This window comes from Euprymna scolopes, chromosome 8, assembly GCF_053919585.1.
Source record: "Euprymna scolopes isolate OS-2025 chromosome 8, ASM5391958v1, whole genome shotgun sequence".
Taxonomy (NCBI): Eukaryota; Metazoa; Mollusca; class Cephalopoda; order Sepiida; family Sepiolidae; genus Euprymna; species Euprymna scolopes.
In genome coordinates, this window is record NC_136489.1 from 110,090,226 (window position 1) to 110,107,212 (window position 16,987).

A 16,987-nucleotide genomic window follows, 5' to 3' on the forward strand; every position below is an offset into this window, starting at 1 on the left:
GATCGGATTTTTTTGCAAACTAACTATAATATATATAAACTATAACAAAAAAAAACATGATCTAAGAGAAAAAAAATGATGCCATCTCCTTTTTTATCAATGCAAAGATACCCTCAATGAGTCGGAAAAATCTAGACAACATCCAAAAAGTTTGAACATTGTTGCACTGAGTTATATGTGTTAAAAATGTAACAGGTTGGCGTGAGTGGAAGAAGACAACATTAGAGACTGAGAGTAAAACTGTGCTACAGTTTGTATGTACCAAGCTTTTGGATAAGAAATAAATGCGATTTTTAAAAAATATACATATAACGTATTCATAATACCATGAAAATGTTCATAGTGTAATGTCTAAATACTTCTAATTTTATAATTTTCGCATAATCTAAATTAAATGAATGAATACGTGATAGATAGAGCAAAAAGAAGAATTTTAGAGTCAGCACTAATATTACTAATACTATTACGCAAAGAAAGGGCTTCTTTCATTTAGCCCCTAGTATAGGGAAAATAATAATCAAAGAACAAAATATAAAAAGAGATCCTGGTTAATTCATATTATTATCCCAAACCGTTTTTCCTTAAATAATTTAAACAACATGAATAAGATTAAGGAGGAGAAGAAAAAAAATTTTTAAAGGTGTACATAGGTATTTAAATAACGTATTTTAAAAGTGTATATATAGAGAGACATTGAACAACCCAACGTTCCCATACACACAAATTTATAGTTTCCTTCCCAATATCTGTACGATTCTAACAGTTTTCTTTTCACTTACGTATGGTCTATGATCGTTTACTTCTACATTTTTTCTTTTAATATCCCGAAGATGTCCCTTGCAATAGGGACGAAACCTTGATCACCATTTTATAAATTCAATCGGTGATTCTTTTTTCAAAACAACATATACAGATATGCATATATATATATATATATATTTGTGTACACAATATATTTTAATATATTTTAATATATATAGATATATATATATATATTCATATGTATATGTATATATCCATTCAAAAAAAGAACATAGAGAAAGAGGGGTTACGTATATATATACACAAATATATATATATGTACACATATACGCATTTATATATATATATATATATATATATATATATATACACACGCATATATGCATACGGATGTCTAGTCGTAAAATTCACTAAAATAATTGTACAGACTTCGTATATATTTTTATAGAGCAAATATTATAGTTAATATCATATTATACAAAATATGTAGCAGTTTCCGCTCGACGTGCAAACATTCTATAATACGCTTTAATATAATGTTTCCTCATTCATGTTTTTTTAGTAATTAGTATACGCAAAAACCATATTGATTGTGATATTATACCAATTAGTTATTTTAAAAGTACCAGGAATATAAGATTTGATAGCAGTCAACTAAAATCAAAATAAAAACATGTAGCTCTCTAGAAATATTCATGAACATCCGATTACTTGATTATATATGTGTGCATATATATATAATATCTATATCAATATATATATATATATATATATAATATATAATATATTTATAAATATAAATATAATTATATCTATAAATATAAATATAATTATATATGTAAATAGAAATTGATATCCATAATTATTAATATATATGCATATATATATATGTATATATAATTATTTTTTTTACTATAATAATAAAATACCTACAGACACTCGTGTTTCATCCTTTCGGGAATCTTCAGTGCAGGGTGTCACGATTAATACCAGTCGAACGATTCGAACCCCGCAACACGAGGCATCTCTGGCTCGATTAGCGTGGACCTAATATAATATAATAATATATAATATAATAATATAATATATATGTATATATATAAATATAATTATATCTATATATATATATATAAATATAATAATATATCAAAATATAAAATAATATCAAAAATCATTGATAATACATATATATATATATATATATACATATGTATATAATTACATCTCTTTATATTTATATTTAAACATTAAATTTTATATGTAAATATAAAATATTATCCATAATCATTAATTATATATATATATATATATGTTTATATATATATATGTGTATATATATATAATATAATAATATATAAGATAATTTTGTATAATATATATGTATATATAAATATAATTATATCTCTCTATATATAAATATAATAATATATCAAAATATAAAATAATAGCAATAATCATTAATAATGCATACATAATATATATAATTACATCTCTATATATTTATATTTACGCATACAATTATATATATATATAAATATAAAATATTATCCACAATCATTAATTATATATATGTGTATATATGTATGTGTGTTTCGTGTGTGTATATATATATATATATATATATATATATATATATATATATATATGTATGTATATTAATAATGATTATGGATATTATTATTTGTAGTTTAGACTTATGCTAACTTTTTAGACATCATAAATGAATACGTATTATAATTAAATTTTACAGTGTGTGTGCAAATTAGTAGCTTTCCTGTGTGTGTGTGTGTGTGTGTGTGTGTGTGCATGTGTACAATTCTCTTTAACCCACACTACTATAACTATCATAACCAAATTTGGCATTAAAATGATCCTCTATCTAAATCAAGCCAATATCCTTTGTATATATGATCTCTTAGAGGCCACCCCACTGGACCAATCATAACCAATCTTGTCATAATGATGGTCCCCGACTTTTAGGTTAAGGTCAAAGGTCAAGTTTATAGTCTATGCATATATACTTTCCTAGAAACCACGCCAGCTTGGGATAGTGCACATCAAGTTTGTGTTCACCACCACCCGATGGCCGCAACCTTCTTGCTGTATTGGGATCAAATACACTCTTTCGACATCATCTTCTGAAATTTGCCAGGGTAGTGGTCTTTCACATAAGCCAAAATTTTAATCTCAAAATATGACATTAAATAATGATTTTTTGGTTGTTAAAAATTTTTAAACACCTAACGCAATAGTTGCTCTTAAAACATGCACTTACTGCAGCTTGGTCGCGAAGAGGGTACACAAGGGTACAGCAACGTACCGCGCAAAGCACGGGTACATTTACAAGTATATTATATAAAATAAGAAACACAAATTCCATTTTTATTTCGAATCTAAGATTCGATTTATAAACGCGATATTCATTCCAAAAAAAAAAGCAAAAATTGCATAATATTTTTAAATGACTAACGACTACATGATTTTAAAAACTTTCACTATCCATTTTACAACATTGTATAGAATTTTAATGGTAACAGCGTTTTTTGTTTGGAACAAAAATTCAAGTTATGACACAAATATTTAAAGATATTTATTTTCATCAAATGTATCATTTGGTTTAAAGTCTTGAACCAAACACTGATCATTTATTAACATATCATTTGGTTTAAAACTTTTCATGCCTCTATGTATAGCCATCAATTTATCCATATATATATATAGAGAGAGAGAGAGAGAAAGAGAGAGAGAGCCTACATATATATTATATATATTACATATATCATATATATATTGTATATATTATATATAAAATATATGTATATATTATATATATAATGATATATATATATATATATATATTTATATATAAAAATGCTATCAGATATACCCTGTGTTGTCAGTAGCGTTAGGTACTTTTTTAAAAATTAAAGTTAAAAAAAAAACGAAAAATGAAACATCCGCATGCAAGTATTATGTTTTATTTAAAAAGTTTACTTCATGTAAGTGAAAATTACTCAAACTGAAACAAAAATCGAAAATGAGTCAAGTACAATAGCCCTTTAACCAGTTACTCACGTTTTAAAAGTGTTTTCAAACCTACTTATTCTTAACATATTGAGCGTGTCATGTGAATAATTGTCGCATGCACCGTTGTTAAAAAGTTGACAACCAGTTACAAATCAGATGACCCCGCAAGTACAAAGTTTTATATTGTAACGCTTTGCAACTGTTTTCCAGATAAAACCCATTAAAACATTTCAACATGTCCAAATACCCTACATACTAAATTTTCATTCTGTAGATAAAAAAATTAATCTAATACGCAGCATATCACTAGTATAAATATATAAATAATATTACTAGAAAAATATGCGACGTATTTTTCTCTAACATACTCTTCATAACACTATATCTTTATAGTACTTAAATTTTGCGAAGTCTTATACTATTACTATTGGTGTTTCCTTATAGCGTTGTTCTCTGTGCTTGATGTAAACCATGTAATGGGAGTATAATGAAATCTAGATTAACATATGTTAGTTGAAAATGTAGCTGAATCTAAAAATCATTGCTTGTTTTCTGTCATTAATGTTTAAATGTCTCAGGAGGGTTGTCTAACATATTTTTACATTTCTCTTAATATATTTTATTTATCACTATACGTATATATAAATACACATATACATATATATATATATATATATATATATGTATACATATATATATAATTATATAAATGTATATATATATAAATGTACATATATATGTTGATATATATATATATATATATATATATATATATTCATATAGATGATTATGTATAGGCGTGTTTTCATGTGTGTAATTAATATATATGTATATATATATATATGTGTGTGTGTGTGTATGTATATACACGCACATATATATTATAGAGAAAATGGGAAACAGAGAGTAGGTGGCGAAAAAAATAGGTGGAAAATTGACACAACGCGTAGGTTTAGAGAGAAATTGAATTGTTTGAACATAAAGAAAGATTTAAATTAGATTTGTACGCTGGAACTCAAATTCATATTTCCTTTGGTTTATTTCTAGATATATTTAAAACAGAAATATTTTTATTCAAAAACAGGAGGTCTTCATCAAAATTCTTCATTATATTCCCCCATGCGATATTCGTCCTGCGAGATTCAAATAGGGTTGTCACATTATGTTAGGTCCTGGTTTCTAATACATTATCACTTAGTCTTAATAGAATTGTAAATAGATGTGTAGATGTGATTTGTGGTTTACGGATAATGAAACCTTACTTCTTTCTTTTTATCTATCAGTCAATCCAACATATTTATGACTGTGGGTAATAGAGGAACTTTTATATTCCTGCATAAAACATATTTTGATTGCAGAAATTCCCTTCTGGGCTAAAGTTTCGTAGATACTCAACAAGAGATGCTACATACAGATTTAGAATGTCTAGACTGTTAGCAACTATCTTATGTAACTTTAGAACTCCATGTTAAACACATTTAGTCGTTATAATAAAATCCTTCATTTTATAGTAAGAGAAACATCATCACAATTGCAACCATCTAAGAGAAAATAATTTCCATTGTTTTTCTAACAAATAAGTCCTCCTGCCGACCCCAGTTATCGCCAGGAGGAATTCTTTACTTTCTACAGCTATGGGGTTTTACCCTTCGTAACTTCATCATAAACTTATAGATATTACATAATCTCCCCCTTATTTCGATTAAAAAATAATAAATTCTCCCCAGACTAATCCCGCTTAATCTGATTGGCTGAGTTCTGACTATTCCTTTTTCCGGATTAACGGTATTTGCAGTAGCTTCTGGTGGGGCCTCTTGATGCCATATTAGTGGGTAATTGTTACAGCTTTACCTTATCATGTTCTACAAAAAAAAATTCTTCGTTTCTTTATCTCTCTTAGTTTCCCCTCTCTGTCCTGCTCTAAGCAAATCTGACGACCTAGTCCACAAATTCACAAATTCCATCATGACAAGTTTCAACAAAATAATACACGATTAAACCCGAATCTCCAACTTCCAACGTAGAACCCCACTACTATGTCTCCTTCCCTAACATCAGGGTTCTACGTTCTAACCTTCCAGAGGTTGAAAATAAATTACAGGAGACTAAACCAGACCTTTAATTTTAAGCGAAACTGGCATTGGACAGACTATTTCCCTAGATGAGTTCGCAATTAAAGGATACTCTAACTTAACTTCTAAATCTGACCCCCAATATGGCCCCCACAACAGCGGAGTTACTATATTTAGAATCATGTCTGCGAAAATTGGTCAAGTGATATCCGCTTATCCTTCAGCTAACATTCACATATGTGGAGCCTTCAATGTTCACAATGTGGAATGGTTGACTCACTCAAACAAGACCGATGATAAGGGGAGGTTCTGTCATGATTTCTCGATTGCTTATGACCTCACTCAGATTGTTCACGAACCCACCAGTGTGCCCGACAATGACGGCCAGTATGCGAGTGTACTAGACCTTTTTCTCAAAACTTGCCCTGAACTATGTTCAGTTTCTTTTCTGTCTCCGCTTGTATCTTCCGACCACTCTGTTGTATCAATTAAGATAAAAATGAAATGTAATAAGTCCCCAGACGTATCTCTCCATCGTACAGTATATCGATACACAAAGGCTGACTGGGATAGCTTCCGCACATTTATAGCGGGTCTACCTCTGCGTTCCCTGTTTAACAAAAAAATGTGCCCTCTATAGTTTCAGACCGGACCGAATGATTAATTGTAGGTATAAACCGTTTGATACCCACGAAAAAGTTTCGGCAAAAAAACTTACAGCCAGCCATGGTTCTCCCCAGAATGTGCTGCTGCCATTGCGCACAGAAATCACTTTTTCCACTGCTTCCAACGTAATAGATGTATGGAAACTAAAGCCGCTTTCAGGACTGCCAGCACCATTGTAAGAAAGTAATAAAGATTTCAAGAGAGTTGTATGCTCAGCCCGTTACGTCCAAAGTAGCTGAGCAGCGGCTTGGTTCCCACCAGTTTTGGCAAATAGCAAACAGAATCCTAAACAGAAGCGTGTGCATTATCCCAACTATCATCAAGGGACCTGAGGTAATCTCGTCAGCATCAGACAAAGTCAAACACTTTGCCAAGAACATTGCAGCTAATTCTACCCTTTGCGACCAAGGCCGCCAACCCCCAATATTTCCTCCTGTATCAGGAAACACGCTATGTGATATACATATATCTGTACGTGATGTTGCTAAGCTAATTAAAAACTTTTATTCCAGTCAGGCAACCGGCCCTGGCGGTATTCCAATCATAGTACTCAAAAAACTTCAACCAGAACTAGCGCCTATACTTACTAAACTGTCCAAACGTTGTCTTAAGGGGAATTGCTTCCCATCACCCTGGAAAATCGCATCAGTATGCCCTGTATTTAAAAATTCATGTCATTGCTCATCCCCCTCTCAGTACAGGCCAATAAGTCTTCTGTGTGTCATGAGCAAGTTGCTGGAATATGTGTTAAATATGGAAGTAATCAACCATCTCAGCAAAAATAACCTTCTTAGTGCTAATGTGCTTACAGTTATATCTCATAGGATTAGCGAATCTGTCGACCGAGGCAACCTTTCTAGGGCAATTGCTCTTGACATATCTAAAGCCTTTGAAAGGGTATAGCATAAAGTTTTACTTCACAAGATCTCCTTTTGCGGTATAGCTGGAAATGTCTTCTCAATTATTAAATAATTCCTTTCTGATAGGTTCATAAGAGTAGTAGTTGATGGGCAAAAATCAGAAGCTCAGAGTATTAATGCTGGAGTCCCTCAGGGGTCCATCTTGGGCACAACTCTTTTCCTGATCTACATTAATGATCTTCCAAATCATATCCTTACATCATTTGTAGACATTTATGCTGATGACACTACCATTTATTGTAGCACATCTAAGACAGTAAACGACCAAGTTCTCTCCCTCCCCTGTGATCTTGAACACGTGGCAAAATGGGGAAAGGGGTGGCTGGTTACTTTTAATGCATCTAAAACCAAGCTTCTATCTTTACATCATCAACGTTTGATCTACATCTGGCATCAATTGAAATGAATGGCTCTCGTCTTGAGGAAGCCTCAAGTTTTGACAAGCTTCTGGGTTTGACCATTACTCCTGATCTTAAATGGAACACGTACATACAAATCTGTTGCTAAAGCCGCTGGAAAAATAGTGGGATCCTTCTATCGATCTAATAGATACCTCACTGCTGATGCAATTCTCTATCTATATAAGAGCCAGGTACGTCCAAGGATGGAATACTGTTGCCACATCTGGGCAGGAGCTGCTAGAAAGGAGTTGTCCTGCCTTGATAGAGTTCAAAGTAGACTTCGCAGTCTCGTAGGAGATGTCATTTTCTCTTCCCTGCAACCTTTATCTCACAGAAGAGATGTTGCGAGTTTGTCTCGGTTTTATCCTTATTTTCATGGAACGTGTTCGACTGAGCTTAAGTCTATGGTCCCCCTTCGACAAACTTTCACAAAAAACATTCGTCTAGCTGAAAACACTATCAATGATTCCCCCCACTCTTTATTTCTGTCTAAACCTAAACGTAGATTCCATGAACAAAGCTTCTTTCTTAGAACTGCACGCCTGTGGAATTTTCTTCCGTTGTCCTGCTTTCTGGCTGACTACAATATAGTTGTCTTCAAGTCGAACGTAAGCAAGTTCTTGATGAGCCGTTCCACTTGTTAACAAATTTACCGAATTTCCATTACTAACGATTACTATATTGTCCAATTTCTACTGTACACTCTTTAACCTTTATTTTCGAGCGGCCTCTTGGCTTTGATAAGTGGTGATGTCTATCTAAAAAAAATTAAATAAATGAACGCTAATGTACCATTCAAATATAGTGTCGCAATTATATTTACCTTTGCCCTCTGCTGTGTTTATTTTCTTACATTTTACGGCGTAAGTTTCTCTCTCTTCCTCACAATCTCTCTCTCCATATATGTATTCTTCCCAATTCTCTCTCCCACTCACTCCTGATTTCTTTCTCGCGTTGTCATTTTCTCTATCTCTCTCGCCCGCTTTTTCGAAGGAAAAAAGACATTTCACAGTGATGCCGAAGAAAAACAAGAAACATTTATTTTCTCTATCTTCCTCGCTCGTTTTGTACATTTTTTTAGTAATAAATTTTATGTTTCAAACATACTTTGTTTTTTTTTGTATGTACTTTATTGAAATATACTTCATTGAAACCTCACAATCTATTATGATCGTCGCTGAATTAAAAAGAAATGTTTCGGCAATATCATCAACTGGATTCCTGATATTGCGCACATTTTTTTTTTATTTTTATTGTGGTGGGTAAATTCGCACACTATATCCACCCCACAATTCTTTTTAGAATGACGGCTTTTAAAAGTTTTCAACTATGCTGATTAAGAAAATATCATTCAAATTTTGCGGCGACAGGTATTTTAGAGATGTAAATAACTTATACGCTGTAATTAACTGGCTGTCAGGTTTGTATGTATGCGCAATAAACACATATACTTCCCTCCTCCCAACACTGCTAACCCCTCAAAGTTTTGTATTTAACAGTCTGGATGCTGACAACGAGTATCACGGTTACATTTGGGGGAATTGTTGCTTACTCCTAAACATGGTCTGTACATGGGGATGATGGTATTGCCTATTCCGAAGCTGCTCTTTAAATTGCGAGATCGGTGGTGTCTATTTCGAAAGCTGTTCTTAACATAAATAATTTAGGATGTCTATTTTAACGCAGCCCTTTACATGACAATACTCAAGTCAAGTGAAGTGAAAAAAAATCGTAATTGTTTTGTTTTACACGTTAATAAAAGGGGACATAAAATTGGAATTTACATAGTGGAAGAGTTGAAAAAAAGACGGAGACTTGAACAACAAACGAACACAGCTAGGACTGCTACCACTGATTTCGATCACTCTGAACAGTTCACATATAACGAGGATCCCTAATCTCTAAAGTTATGATTTTACTATCTATTATTATTCTAATTGCCATTTCCCGTAATTTAAGTAATTCATACGTATTTACGTATTCCCTTAATAGCTTTTTGTTTTTAAATTCAGACAGTACCTGCATGTTATCGCCTCAGACCAGTAGTAATCGCCAGTGAAAGCCAATATATTTCATTTCAGCCACGGTCGCCAAACTCCTCAATTGTTCACGGACGACAGTGGCCATCAACAACAACTGTAGTTTACTTTTTGCGAGGTGGGGGAGCAGTCTTCCAGCGGGCAACGCTGGTAAACGGGTCCTGCTAGCTAGTTATATTTGAGTTTTTTGTAAAACTAAAATTGTAAAGTATGAGATGTATCGCTGAATTAGATAAGCACGCAAATAGTAACTTTCATAAGTAAAATAGAATACATATCAGGTAACTATCTTCATCATTCCAATAACTAAACGTACTATCAGACTTTTGCAGAATGCCTTCTATGCATTGTTCTTGAGTCTTTAAGGTCTCTTTGTTCAGGAATTTCTCAGGATAAGCTAGCATTAGGATACTTTTCACTACAAGTAAACCCTGACTAAATATTTTGTCGTATTCTCGGTTTAAATATTAGGTTAATGCAAAAAAAATGTCGTTTTTTGACGTTCAAATTCGAAAGATCATAACTCCTATTATAATAAACTTTATTAATCGAAATAAGAACTATTAGAATGGACAATTTTTTGCCAACGAGAAACGAGATTATTTATCCAATTTACATTGAAAATCGGAGTTCTTGAAGCGAAGAAGTCATTGAAGGCTGATTCGGCATCATCTCGACTGTTGAATCATTTCGCGTAGGCAGTTGTCAAGATGTAAAAAAAATGATAGTCGGTGGGCGAGAGGTCCGGTGAGTGTGACGCATGAGGCAAAGTCTTGTATCCCAAGTCGTTCAACTTTTTTAGGGTCAATTAGGCAACATGCGGGCGAGCGTTGTCATGAAGGAAAATTAGTCCATTCATATTGACTAATCTCGGGCACATATGGTAGAGCTTCTGGTGCATTTCGTCAATTTGTCGGCAGTATTTTACCGCCGTAATCGTTTCTCCCGGATTCAAGACGCTGTGATGGATGAAATCGGCTGCAGTCCACACAAGAGTAACCATAACCTTTTTTTGGTGTAATTTCGGTTTCGGAAAGTGTTGTGGAGCTTCTTCAGCGTCCAACCACTATGCCGAACGTTGCTGGTTGTCCTAGAGAATACGTTTCTCATCACACGTCACAATCCCCTCGATAAATGGGTCGTCTATATTGCAAAGAATGAGCATAGAAGACATCTCAAAACGATGATTTTTTTTTTATACGGCACCCATTTATTCAGCTTTTTTTTACTTCCCTATTTGTTTTAAATAGCCAAAGACTGTTGACTGGTCGACCTCGAGTCCAATAACAACTTCTCGTGTGGTTTTGCGAGGAACGGTTTTAATTAGGGTTTCAAATGTCCGTTATCAATCGCAGTCGGCCTTCCGCGACCGTCTTCATATTAGAGGCTCTCGTCACCATTGTGAAATTTCTTGAACCACTATTATGCAACACGTTTGCTAGTGGTTCCTGAACCAAGCGCATCATTGATATAACAAGCTTTTTTCCGTCAGCTTTCGGCCTTGTTTGAACTGGAATAAGAAAATCGTGCGGATTTGAATTTTGTCTATGCTGTCGAAAGGCCTTTAAAAATGAATAGAGCGATTAAGAATGGTAACGAACAATATGATTCGAAAACGCGCTTTAAAATTATATATAACATGTATATATATATATATATATATAACATGTATATATATATATATATATATATATATATATATATATTCACGAATTAATTCAGAAATCGTATAAAAACCAGAAAATATATAAAATTAACATATGTGACAAAACGATATTGATTTTTCACCAACCTAATACGATATCCTTAGTATGGCTAACCGGCATTTGCTTTTACGAGGAATGGTGCACATTACTCAAGTGACGTTACCTCAAGTAACAGCACGAGGCTGGATATTTAACCAGACTAGAAGACTTAACCTGTAATAAGGTAATATCAATACACCATAAGAAAAATATACTGAAACATATTTAAATAATCAATTGTGGGTGTAATAAATATTATTTTGGGTATTTGTATTCTTACATTTAAATTTATCTCTTTTTCATTTTATAATCAACTATCAAGGCCCACCGGAATAATCCGAGAGAAAATTAAACCTATTTCTATTAAAACATATTTTTCTCATTATATCTCTATATAACACTTTTATGGGTCTGTCTCCGCAATAACCATATTTTTCTCTACCAAGCATGTTGCCTTTTAGCTGGACATAGGCACACACAATTCTTTTTCTATATAGCAAGATTCTCTAGGAAAGAGTCGCTATTTTCTTGGAAAATTAATATATAATAACACTGAAGAAGTTATTCTCCCTAAGGAAAACTGTCCCAGTTGACCCCTAGAGAATAAATACATTTATCTTACGTTAATAAATTATTGATACGGGCAACTCCGATCTAGAACGTGTCAACTTTGTAAGGGTTTGTTTTCTTATTTATTTCTTTAGCCGGACACACAAACATACAAATATGCATACAAACAATTACCGTATATACAATAAATGAGGAGGATAAAACAACACATTTGTTAATTTGTGGATGTTCAGTGCTAGCGTAGATCCTACAATATTATCAAAACCATACCAATCTAAAACAAGCAGTAAACTTCTAGTCAAACTTATAAACATCTATCGATTGGTATATGATCTCTGGTTAAATTATACCTCTAAAGTAAGATCCATACAGAAAAATAAAATATTTTATGTCTATTTAAGATAGCTTAAATGTGTTTTCTACATGATGGATAAGGATAGTTATTGAAGTATGTGCGATACGTTCGTAACGCGCGCTGGTTATCTGGTAGTGTAATCAAGGTGACGAAAGAACAATAGACTTTTTCCATCATAAACATGTGATTTTATTATCATTATATGATGTAAGATTAAGTTAGATGAACGCGTCTTTTTATTGTTTGCATATTATTTTCTATTTGCCTCTGAAATATCGAGTAAATTATGATCTTTACTAAGTTTAATCCAGATATTGTCTTTAGATTAAAAATTATTTAATTTGTGTTACTGTTTTTAGGTCTGACCGTTAAAACTATGAATTCGTTTTAATGGGTCACGTTAACGAAATTAATCAATGCTTACAATTAATGCCTTATTCAGATTCGCTGTTTTCTCTTTATTTTTCTGTCAAACAGACGTCTAGCCGAGCAGCTTAGACTTGACACGGGACTTATTGGTAATCGGTTGAGCATGCTTGGAAGGGCAAGAAACTTCAATTCCAAGTCATCCCTAAATCCATTTCAAGGTCCTCTCTACCCAAACTGCTGACAGGAATAAATGCATTATGTGGAAGAAGCAGAAACGCGAAATTCCTATTGTCAAGATTTTTGAAAGATTGAATGAGAAAGAAATTGACAGCATCTGTGCGTTTCATTTCCGATGCTCATGCGATTTTTTCAGCGTTCAAGTGTGATATTAATGTCTGGGAGGTTGAGCAGGCGAGAAGTGAGTGTCAAAACCAAAAAAAAAAAAAAGTATAAATGTAAAAAGAACAAATTGCACGCGTCTGCTTGTCACTTCCTAAGACACTGAAGACTGTCTGATGAGATTAACAGATTTTGCTGCCGCCCCCATCGTTACCACAACCAAAATTACCCGTCTTAACCGCCAACATCATGCGTTCAATCGGGTAAGTAGCGGGTATCGTGGGTGTCGTGGGTTGTAAGGCGGTAATTTTCTCGGGTTAGTCTAGATTTTTCTGCGCATGTCTACATGGGCGAAGAGGGCATACATCGCCTCTTCATACGGCTGAGTTGAATTACACTGTTTAACACACGGCGCGGCATCAGCTAAACAAACAACCAAATAAACACCGAAAATAACGCGGTTCTTCCAATATTCTAATTATAATATATTCGCAAAGAAGCAGATGCACTTTTCTCATACGCATTGTTTGCCAATATCTTCATATATCCTATCTTTTTTGTTTTAGTTCAGTCTTCGTTCTTAAAGACGAAGGGGCACTTTTCTGGGAGCAAACACGTGATCTTCATATTATATACAAAGCCATTCTTATATTCCATTAAAATCTCTGTTACCTTTCAAATACTTAGTTAGAAAAGAATACGAGAAAATATTGTTCCTCACCCCTATTGAACATTTATGTATGTTATAGTATATCTCTCATGTTATAGTATATCTCTCTCTTGTGATTCCATATTGTACGGGATTCCATTACAAGAATTAATTTAGTCTGGTAGATCATCCAGCATCATGTTTTACTAGAGGTAAAATCACTTGCAGATGGTTTACCATTGCCCCTAGATCATCCAGACTGAGGATGTTTTATTTGGACCGTGAATACAATTTCGTTTCAGATATTTAGTCACTATTCATATGTAGTAAAAAGTATCCTCATACCAGGTTGACCTAACACACCCCTGTATAGAGAGATGTTAGACATCCGATGATATATTTAAGTTATCTTCAGTAGGCATTCAAGTTCTATCCAGTGAGCAGTTATCTATAATTAATATGTGCATTAAAATGCTGCTTCTTCGTTACAATAGCAAAAATTCTAAATATGAATTTCATCTTGGCCTTTTGGTCAAGATCAAAGTATAGTATATGTTCTTCAGATGCTGCACTTCATTTTCTTGTTCTCTTTCGGTGGAGGAGAAATCCTTCACGACTGAGACAATCTTTATTTTTGTACCTTTTCTCCACGTTAAAAAACGACCCTGGTGTCTAACTCTGTCCCGTGGGGAGGCATAGTAAATAGGTACAATAATAAGTTAAGTGTTCCAAAATAAGTTAACAGTATTCTATTTCTTCAAAACACTAAATATAATTTTGTTTACAGTTTCTATCCATTATTTAAAATCAGGGTTTTGTTTATATTTCAACTGAATAATAAAAATGTCGCATAATAGAAAATCAAAGAGACCAATAGTCCAGAGTCCTGGGTTATAACATAGATCGACACAGATGATAGTAAATTAGCATGCAGTCATTTATAATGCGTTTACTATTCTGAATCATTGCCCAGAGTGGCTGCATTCATTATTTTCTAGAGTGTTTTCTATGATACCATTATAATATACAGGTTGCATATTACTAGTCAGAAGTGACTATGTGGCACAATCATTAATACTACGATATAGATTTAAATACGACATAGAATAGTTTGTTTAAAATACTATAACATATGATAGAAAAGAGTACGAAAACATACGGTCGAAAACAGTACGAAACAATATAAAAGGCTTAATTAGAGTATAAATAATAGTGTAACTATTTTCATATTATTTCACTAGACAAGGCTTGCCGGAATTTAAAACGAATTCAAGATTCTATAAAATGATAAAATATAATCTTCTACGATATTTATCAAGAGATGCAGGAATTTCCTTCTGGAAAACACTATCGTATGTATGAACAACAGATGCCACATATAAATTCAATATCGCTACGCTAATGTGCAATGTCTTATGTAGCTTCCGAACATCTTCGTAAACACATTCAATCGTTATTAAAAATAAAACTATACTACATCCTAGGAGCAACGCCATCACAATCGCATCATCATTAGAGGAAGAGATACCTATTTTTCCTCTAAATATTTAGAACTTCCACCGAAACTAGTCAACACCGGGAAGAAGCATGCACGTTCCACAGATTCTACGCTTACACTGGTCGTAACTGCTCATACATACACAAATATACCAATTATTATTACCATAGTATAACCAAAAGTAATACAGTCTCCCTCGGGAAAGTCTGCTGCCTCTGATAGGTTGCCACTAATTCTCTTATTCAGGAATTACATCATTCTAAACGAACAATTCCGAACATTACAGTATGATGTCGCTAATAACAAACAGGAGGAGGGGATAGCGTTTTGCCACTTTTGCATGTGTTTACCTGACAAATTAATACTAGATGATATTAAGAAGAAATATTACTGGGATATACTTTTTAAAGATTACTTCAGTAAAATAATTGCATGGTTGCACCTGAGAATACATTCTCATATAAAACACTTCTTTACAGGAAGCGATATGCCAAGGAAACAAATATAAACATAATAATCGCTGAAAAACAGTAAATTTAATATTGGTAGCATAAACATTATCTTAATGTTTGTTAAATACTGGCAAAATATTTTTTAACAATTAAGCATGTTGACATACATGGATAAACAAAAACAAAATATAAATAACGTCCTTTAACATTCGACAATTGCATGAACATATAAAATTAAAGAAACTTCTAAGCATATCGCAAACCTGCTAAAAAAACTCTATAGCATATTTGAAGTCTGGATAATACCTCCAAATTATAAAGTTAAATATGGAGCTCTTACAATTTTATTTCGACGGGATCTAACAAAATGTTTAAGAATTATTGGCATTTTAGTATAACTCTTTCATTGCGCAAACAGAACTACCATTAAATGTAAACAAACACATGTTGATCTTTCCTTGCACGGACGGAACATTTTCAAAGTGTAATCAACGCTTTGGTTTGGGAATGTAAATATGCACAAAATACCGACACGCTATAACCCCCTTAATATGGTTACCGATTTCCTAAGCTTCAAAGCTCTAAATTATTATGTCGACACGTTTGTTTTAGAACAGAATAAACACTTTAAAATACGTTTTTCAAACGCGTTTCAAATACGTTAAAACACAAACATATTAAAGCAGAAAGTTTTCTAAGTAAATTTTATTGGCCACAAAAAACACTTATTTTATTTGGTTTTTACCACTTCAACCTTGTGTGAAATATTTTATTTAATTTTCTTTTTTCTGGGACATCAAGGACGTTATCTTTGTTTTTCCTTTCTTATAAATATCTGTAACCATGTGTAAATATTACAGTAGTATTTAGTAAACCTATTTTTCACATGCAGAAGGGGGTGTGTTCTCATATTCTCCTGTATTTTCACCAACCAATTTTAAAAAACAAGATTATGTAAAACTGGAATTTAATTTAATACTAATCGTGCAAGATTTGATTTTCTCTCTACCCCCATAAAAACAAGAGGAATATTTCAACCGCAAAGGAAAACAACCGGGACTACTATATCTATATTGGTCTTAATATTGACGATGATTACCTTAAAAATTGACCTGTAGAAAAC